Source organism: Diaphorina citri, unplaced genomic scaffold, assembly GCF_000475195.1.
Source record: "Diaphorina citri unplaced genomic scaffold, Diaci psyllid genome assembly version 1.1 scaffold1498, whole genome shotgun sequence".
In the NCBI taxonomy this organism is placed as follows: Eukaryota; Metazoa; Arthropoda; class Insecta; order Hemiptera; family Psyllidae; genus Diaphorina; species Diaphorina citri.
In genome coordinates this window covers 57876-66858 of record NW_007378924.1, presented here as the reverse complement: position 1 = coordinate 66858, position 8983 = coordinate 57876, and positions in this window count along the sequence as shown.

Here is an 8983-nt window from a genome sequence, read left to right as displayed (position 1 = left end):
GTTTCCGTAGGAGGTACATGTAGTTTTTTCAGTATTAGAGTGTGTACAAGTAGTTTTTAGCGATGTTTCCGTAGAAGTTTGAGTAGTAGAATGTGTACAAGTAGTTTTTAGTGTTGTTTCTGTAGGAGGTACAGTAGTAGAGTGTGTACAAGTAGTTGTTGGCGATGTTTCTGTAGTTTTTTCAGTATAGTGTGTACAAGGTGCAGTTTCTGTAGGAATTGCAGTAGTAGAGTGTGTACAAGTAGTTGTCGGTGTTGTTTCCGTAGAATGTTCAGTAGTAGAGTGTGTACAAGTAGATATTGGTGATAATTCTGTAGGAGGTACAGTAGTAGAGTGTGTACAAGTAGTTGTTGGTAATGTTTCTGTAGATGGTACAGTAGTAGAGTTTGTACGAGTAGTTCTTGGTGATGTTTCTGTAGGAGGTAGGGTAGTAGGGAGTAGTGTCGGTTGTTGTTTCTGGTGTTGTCGTACATGGAGTGGTTTCTGGTGTTGTACATGGAGTGGTTTCAGTTGTTTTATATGGAGAGGTTTCTGTTGATATACATGGAGTAGTGTCTGTTGTTGTTTCTGGCGTTGTCGTACATGGAGTGGTTTCTGTTGTTGTACATGGAGTAGTGTCTGTTGTTGTTTCTGGTGTTGTTGTACATGGAGTAGTGTCGGTTGTTGTTTCTGGAGTTGTTGTACATGGAGTGTACCGACAGTAGTTGTTGACGTGAAATTTTCCGTCATGTGTTTAGCCTGTTCTCTTTTTTCCGGTCCATTATCCAATCCATTTCTCATGTCGCCATTGATCTTTTGATCTACCGGTAACATTTCTTTTTTCTTTGCTGTTATTTCCGCTTCATTGCTTGGAACCCAAAATGAATTGACGTAATCTGATACGTGTTCCAAAACAGAGTGGTCGGCATCATTTTTTTTGTCACTTTTTACTGCAGTTGTAGTATTTGTATCATTGATTTTAGTAGTGTTTTGTGATTCGCCAAGTTTGGAATTAGATTGTTTTACACTATTGTCAGATGGGTGCGTTGAATTTTTGTTTCCTTTTGATTCGGTTTGATCAGTAGCTGGGTTCATTTGTGTTGACGGAACAATCCCGTCTTGTGTTTTATTGTCTATTTTATTCTTGCGATCTTTTGTTGAGTGAGTTGTTCAGTATTAGAGTGTGTACAAGTAGTTTTTAGCGATGTTTCCGTAGAAGTTTCAGTAGAAGAATGTGTACAAGTAGTTGTTGGTTGTGTTACTGTAGGTGGTACAGTAGTAGAGTTTGTACAAGTAGATGTTGGTGATAATTCTGTAGGAGGTACAGTAGTAGAGTGTGTACAAGTAGTTGTTGGTAATGTTTCTGTAGTTGGTACAGTAGTAGAGTTTGTACAAGTAGTTGTTGGTAATGTTTCTGTAGATGGTACAGAAGTAGAGTTTGTACAAGTAGTTGTTGGTGATGTTTCTGTAGGAGGTACAATAGTTGAGTGTGTACAAGCAGTTGTTGGTGATGTTTCTGTAGGAGGTACAGTAGTGGAGTGTGTACAGGGTGTTGTTTCAGTAGAAATTATTGTGGTAGATATTTCATTTTTGTTTTCTTTTGATTTGGTTTGGTCAGTAGCTGTGTTCATTTGTGTTGACGGAACAATCCCGTCTTGTGTTTTATTGTCTATTTTATTCTCGTGATCTTTTGTTGAGTGAGTGCATGGTGTAGTTTGTGTAATATCTTTCTCAGTTGTGTGAGTGCATGGTGTAGCTTGTACAAGTAGTTGTTGGTGATGTTTCTGTAGGAGGTACAGTAGTGGAGTGTGTACAGGGTGTTGTTTCAGTAGAAATTACTGTGGTAGATGATGTTGGTGATAATTCTGTAGGAGGTACAGTAGTAGAGTGTGTACAAGTAGTTGTTGGTAATGTTTCCGTAGAAGTTGCAGTAGAAGAATGTGTACAAGTAGTTGTTGGTGGTGTTTCTGTAGTTTGTTCAGTATTAGAGTGTGTACAAGTAGTTGTTGGTGGTGTTACTGTAGCTGGTACAGTAGTAGAGTTTGTACAAGTAGATGTTGGTGATAATTCTGTAGGAGGTACAGTAGTAGAGTGTGTACAAGTAGTTGTTGGTAATGTTTCTGTAGTTGGTACAGTAGTAGAATTTGTACAAGTAGTTGTTGGTGATGTTTCTGTAGGAGGTACAGTAGTAGAGTGTGTACAAGTAGATGTTGGCGATGTTTCTGTTGTTTGTTCAGTATTAGAGTGTGTACAAGTAGTTTTTAGCGATGTTTCCGTAGAAGTTTGAGTAGTAGAATGTGTACAAGTAGTTGTTGGTGTTGTTTCTGTAGGAGGTACAGTAGTAGAGTGTGTAAAAGTAGTTGTTGATGTTTCTGTAGGTGGTACAATAGTTGAGTGTGTAAAAGCAGTTGTTGGTGATGTTTCTGTAGAAGGTACAGTAGTGGAGTGTGTACAGGGTGTTGTTTTAGTAGAAATTATTGTGGTAGATATTTCATTATTATACATTTTTGTTAAAATCAGCTGTCGGAAATTATAAATAGGCGATGATATTGTTGTTTCTATAGAAGGTTCAGTACAACTAGTTGTTGGCGTTGTTTCTGCAGGTGGTACTGTAGTAGAGTGTGTACAACTAGTTGTTGGCGTTATATCTGCAAGTGGTACTGTAGTAGAGTGTGTACAAGTAGTTGACGGTGTTGTTTCCGTAGAATTTTCAGTAGTAGAATGTGTACAAGTAGTTGTTGGTAATGTTTCAATAGGAGGTACAGTAGTAGAGTGTGTACAAGTAGACGTTGGTGATGTTTCTGTAGAAGGTTCAGTCGTAGAGAGTGTACATGGTGTAGTTTCAGTAGGAGCTAGAGTAATAGAATGTGTACAAGTAGTCGTCGGCGATGTTTCTGTAGGAGGTACAGTAGTAGACTGTGTTGTTGATGTTGTTTTTGTAGAAGGGACAGTAGTTGAGTGTGTACAAGGTGTATTTTCAGTGGGAGGTTCAGTAATAGAGTGTTTACAAGTAGTTGTCGGCGATGGTATTGCTATTTCTGTAGGAGGTACAGTAGTAGAGTTTTTACAAGTAGTAGTTTTAACATTTTCAGGATTTAATTCAGTGTACGATAAGTGATGTCCGCCTTTGTTAAAACCAAGACCAGTTCTTGATATTTTTTCTGTATCCTGTTTTTGTTGGTCTAATGTTTTTATTTCTTTACTCTTTTCTTTAATTTCTGCTGTATTACTACTAATCCAAAATGAGTTTATATAATCAGAAGCGTGCTCCAAAACAGAATTTTCAATCATGTTAACTTTGCTGTATTTAAGTTCTGATGAAGTATATTTTGTATTGGAATGCCGTTCTGTTGTTGTGTGTGTACATGGTGAAGTGGATGTAACAGGTTCTGTAGTTGTGTGATTACATGGAGTAGTAGATGTAACATGTTCTATGGTTGTGTGAGTACATGGAGTAGTAGATGTAACAGATTCTGTAGTTATGTGAGTGCATGGTGTAGTGGACTTAACAGATTCTGTAGTTGAATGAGTACATGGAGTAGTAGATGTAACATGTTCTATGGTTGTGTGAGTACATGGAGTAGTAGATGTAACAGATTTTGTAGTTGTGTGAGTACATGGAGTAGTAGATGTAACAGGTTCTGTAATTGTGTGGTTACATGGAGTAGAAGATGTCAAAGTTTTTATACTTGCGTGATTATATGGCGTAATAGATTTACCATGTTCTATGGTTGTGTGAGAACATGGAGTAGTAGATGTAACATGTTCTATGGTTGTGTGAGTACATGGAGCAGTAGATATACCAGGTTCTGTAGCTGTGTGAGTACATGGAGTAGTTGATGCAATATGTTCTATGGTTGTGTGAGTACATGGAGTAGTAGATGTAACAGATTCTGTAGTTGAGTGAGTACATGGAGTAGTAGATATAACAGATTCTGTAATTGACTGAGTACATGGAGTAGTAGATGTAACATGTTCTATGGTTGTGTGAGTACATGGAGTAGTAGATATAACAGATTCTGTAGTTGACTGAGTACATGGAGTAGTAGATGTAACATGTTCTATGGTTGTGTGAGTACATGGAGTAGTAGATATAACAGATTCTGTAGTTGACTGAGTACATGGAGTAGTATATGTAACATGTTCTATGGTTGTGTGAGTACATGGACTAGTAGATATAACAGGTTCTGTAGTAGTATGTGTACATAGAGTAGTGGATGTAATGTTTTCTGTAGTTGAGTTTGTACACGCAGTAGTTGGTTTGACATTTTCAGGGGTGAATTGAGTTTCAGTCAGTTGAGGTGTTCCTTGTTTGACACTTGGACCCGTGTTTGACCTATTTGCTGTATCTTGATATACTTTTTGTTGGTCTAACGTCTTTATTTCTTTACTCTTTTCTTTAACTTCAGCTTCATTGCTCGGAACCCAAAATGAGTTTACATAATCAGACACGTGATCCAAAACTGAGTTTTCAACATTCTTAACTTTGTTATCTTTTATGGCTGATTTGGCTTTTTCATTGCCCTCCTTGACTGCGCTTGCACTTTCATGATGTACTACAATGTCAAGACGGTAGAGTTTCTATTTTCTTTGATATATCTGGAATAACATCAGCTCCAAACTTCTTAGGTATATCTCCTTCATTTGATATTTTTGCGTTTGAAGAGTTGCCTTTTGTGGTTAGATCCAATATGTTAACATTGCTTTGTTTCGATCTGACCTCTGAATTGTTCCCCTTTTTATTTTCATTGGAACTAACTTTATTATTAAAAATGATGTTAAGGTCCTGATTTTTGGTTACATTCAATTCCTTTGAACTCGATTTTTCACTTTTATTTTTCCTTGAGGCTGATTCATTGCTAGTATTGTTTGTTTCTACTCGAAGGTGGTCTAAAGCTAGCGTCGTCTCTGTCGTTTGGTGAGTTTGAGTAGTAGCCGTTTCTTGCGTTTCTTGTATTTTCCTCTTGCGCGGTTCTGCTTCATTTTTAGTCGACCAGAAGGAAGAAAAATAACCACCGACCGTGTCAACAATCGAATCATCGACTTCAACTGATTTACTTGAACTTGAGTAGTAGCCGTTTCTTGCGTTTCTTGTATTTTCCTCTTGCGCGGTTCTGCTTCATTTTTAGTCGACCAGAAGGAAGAAAAATAACTACCGACCGTGTCAACAATCGAATCATCGACTTCAACTGATTTACTTGAACACGAGATGCTAGAACAGATACTTAACACTATTGCGACGCGAGCAAATTTCATTGTGAACGTAATGTACTCTTCATTTTTCTGAAGAAGTCTCACAATTGTTCGGATTCTAGGCTCATGAATTATGACGGTTTATGAACAATTATTTGGATAGCTTGTTATTTGCACATCTGCCTATCAGGAGCCATTTTATTCTGTTATTATCTCATACTATTGTCAGATGGGTGCGTTGAATTTTTGTTTTCTTTTGATTCGGTTTGATTAGTAGCTGTGTTCATTTGTGTTGACGGAACAATCCCGTCTTGTGTTTTATTGTCAATTTTATTCTCGCGATCTTTTGTTGAGTGAGTGCATGGTGTAGTGGGTGTAATATGTTCTGTAGTTGAGTGAGTACATGGTGAAGTGGGTTTAATGTTTTCTGAAGATGAGTGAGTACATGGTGTAGTGGCTGTAATGTGTTCTGTAGTTGTGTGTGTACATGGCGAAGTGGGTGCAATGTTTTCTGAAGGTGAGTGAGTACATGGTGTTGTGGATGTAATATGTTCTGTAGTTGAGTGAGTACATGGAGTAATGGATTTGTTATTTTCTGCAGTTGTGTTTGTACAGACAGTAGTTGTTTTGACATTTTCAGTGGTTAATTGAGTTTCAGCTAGTTGAGGTGTTCCTTGTTTAACAATCGGACCCGTGTTTGACCTATTTGCTGTATCTTGATTTACTTTTTGTTGGTCTAACGTCTTTATTTCTTTACTCTTTTCTTTAGCTTCTGCTTCATTGGTAGGAACCCAAAATGAGTTTACGTAATCAGACACGTGATCCAAAACTGAGTTGTCAACATTATTAACTTTGTTATCTTTTATGGCTGATTTATCTTTTTCGTTGCCCTTCTTGACTGCGCTTGCACTTTCTTGAAGTACTACAATGTTACTCGCTTTTGCTGTAATGTCTGAATGAGTTGTGGGTGTAACATTGTCTTGATTAGATTTACTACCGACAGTAGTTGTTGACGTGAAATTTTCCGTCATGTGTTTAGCCTGGTCTCTTTTTTCCGGTCCATTATCCAATCCATTTCTCATGTCGCCATTGATTTTTTGATCTACCGGTAACATTTCTTTTTTCTTTGCTTTTATTTCCGCTTCATTGCTTGGAACCGAAAATGAATTGACGTAATTTGATACGTGTTCCAAAACAGAGTGTTCGACATCATTTGTTTTGTCACTTTTTACTGCAATTGTAATATTTGTATCATTGATTTGAGTTGTATTTTGTGATTCGCCAAGTTTGGAATTAGATTGTTTTACAGTGTTGTCAGATGGGTGCATTGGATTTTTGTTTTCTTTTGATTCGGTTTGATTAGTAGCTGTGTTTATTTGTGATTGTTCCATCGCGTGTTTTGTTTTATTGTTTATTTTATTCTCGCGATCTTTTGTTGAGTGAGTGCATGGTGAAGTTTGTGTAATATGTTCTTCGGTTGTGTGAGTACATGATGTAGTGGGTGTAATATGTTCTTGGGTTGTGTGAGTGCATGATGTAGTGGGTGTAATATGTTCTTGGGTTGTGTGTGTACATGGCGAAATGGGTGCAATGTTTACCGATGGTGAGTGAGTACATGGTGTGGTGGATGTAATATGTTCTGTAGTTGTGTGTGTACATGGAGTAGTTGTTTTGACATTTTCAGGGGCTAATTGAGTTTCAGCTAGTTGAGGTGTTCCTTGTTTAACTATCGGACCCGTGTTTGACCTATTTCCTGTATCTTGATTTACTTTTTGTTGGTCTAACGTTTTCATTTCTTTACTTTTTTCTTTAACTTCTGCTTCATTGGTAGGAACCCAAAATGAGTTTACGTAATCAGACACGTGATCCAAAACTGAGTTGTCAACATTATTAACTTTGTTATCTTTTATGACTGATTTGTCTTTTTGATTGCCCTTCTTGACTGCGCTTGCACTTTCTTGATGTACTACAATGTTACTCGCTTTTGCTGTAATGTCTGAATGAGTTGTGGGTGTAACATTGTCTTGATTAGATTTACTACCGACAGTAGTTGTTGACGTGAAATTTTCCGTCATGTGTTTAGCCTGTTCTCTTTTTTCCGGTCCATTATCCAAACCATTTCTCATGTCGCCATTGATTTTTTGATCTACCGGTAAAATTTCTTTTTTCTTTGGTTTTATTTCCGCTTCATTGCTTGGAACCCAAAATGAATTGACGTAATCTGATACATGTTCCAAAACAGAGTGGTCGACATCATTTGTTTTGTCACTTTTTACTGCAGTTGTAGTATTTGTATCATTGATTTTAGTAGTGTTTTGTGATTCGCCAAGTTTGGAATTGGATTGTTTTACACTGTTGTCAGATGGGTGCGTTGAATTTTTGTTTTCTTTTGATTCGGTTTGATTAGTAGCTGTGTTTATTTGATTAATAGCTGTGTTTATTTGTGATTGTTCCATCGCGTCTTTTGTTTTATTGTCTATTTTATTCTCGCGATCTGTTGAGTGAGTGCATGGTGCAGTTTGTGTAATATGTTCTTGGGTTGTGTGACTGCATGGTGAAGTTTGTGTAATGTGTTCTTCGGTCGTGGGAGTACATGGTGTAGTGGGTGTAATATGTTCTTCGGTTGTGTGAATGCATGGTGTAGTGGCTGTAATGTGTTCTGTAGTTGTTTGTGTACATGGCGAAATGGGTGCAATGTTTTCTGGAGGTGAGTGAGTACATGGTGTGGTGGATGTAATATGTTCTGTAGTTGTTTGTGTACATGGAGTAGTTGGTTTGACATTTTCAGGGGCTAATTGATTTTCAGTCAGTTGAGGTGTTCCTTGTTTAACAATCGGACCCGTGTTTGACCTATTTGCTGTATCTTGATTTACTTTTTGTTGGTCTAACGTTTTCATTTCTTTACTCTTTTCTTTAAATTCTGCTTCATTGGTAGGAACCCAAAATGAGTTTACGTAATCAGACACGTGATCCAAAACTGAGTTGTCAACATTATTAACTTTGTTATCTTTTATGGCTGATTTGTCTTTTTCATTGCCCTCCTTGACTGCGCTTGCACTTTCTTTATGTACTACAATATTACTCACTTTTGCTGTAATATCAGAATGAGTTGTGGGTGTAACATTTTCTTGATTAGATTTACTACCGACAGTAGTTGTTGACGTGAAATTTTCCGTCATGTGTTTAGCCTGTTCTCTTTTTTCCGGTCCATTATCCAATTCATTTCTCAAGTCGCCATTGATTTTTTGATCTACTGGTAACATTTCTTTTTTCCTTGGTTTTATTTCCGCTTCATTGCTTGGAACCCAAAATGAATTGACGTAATCTGATACGTGTTCCAAAACAGAGTGGTCGACATCATTTGTTTTCTCACTTTTTACTGCAGTTGTAATATCTGTATCATTGATTTTAGTAGTGATTTGTGATTCGCCAAGTTCGGAATTAGATTGTTTTACACTATTGTCAGATGGGTGCGTTGAATTTTTGTTTTCTTTTGATTCGGTTTGATTAGTAGCTGTGTTTATTTGATTAGTAGCTGTGTTTATTTGTGATTGTTCCATCGCGTGTTTTGTTTTATTGTTTATTTTATTCTCGCGATCTTTTGTTGAGTGAGTGCATGGTGCAGTTTGTGTAATATGTTCTTCGGTTGTGTGAGTACATGGTGTAGTGGGTGTAATATGTTCTTCGGTTGGGTGAATGTATGGTGTAGTGGCTGTAATGTGTTCTGTAGTTGTTTGTGTACATGGCGAAATGGGTGCAATGTTTTCTGGAGGTGAGTGAGTACATGGTGTGGTGGATGTAATATGTTCTG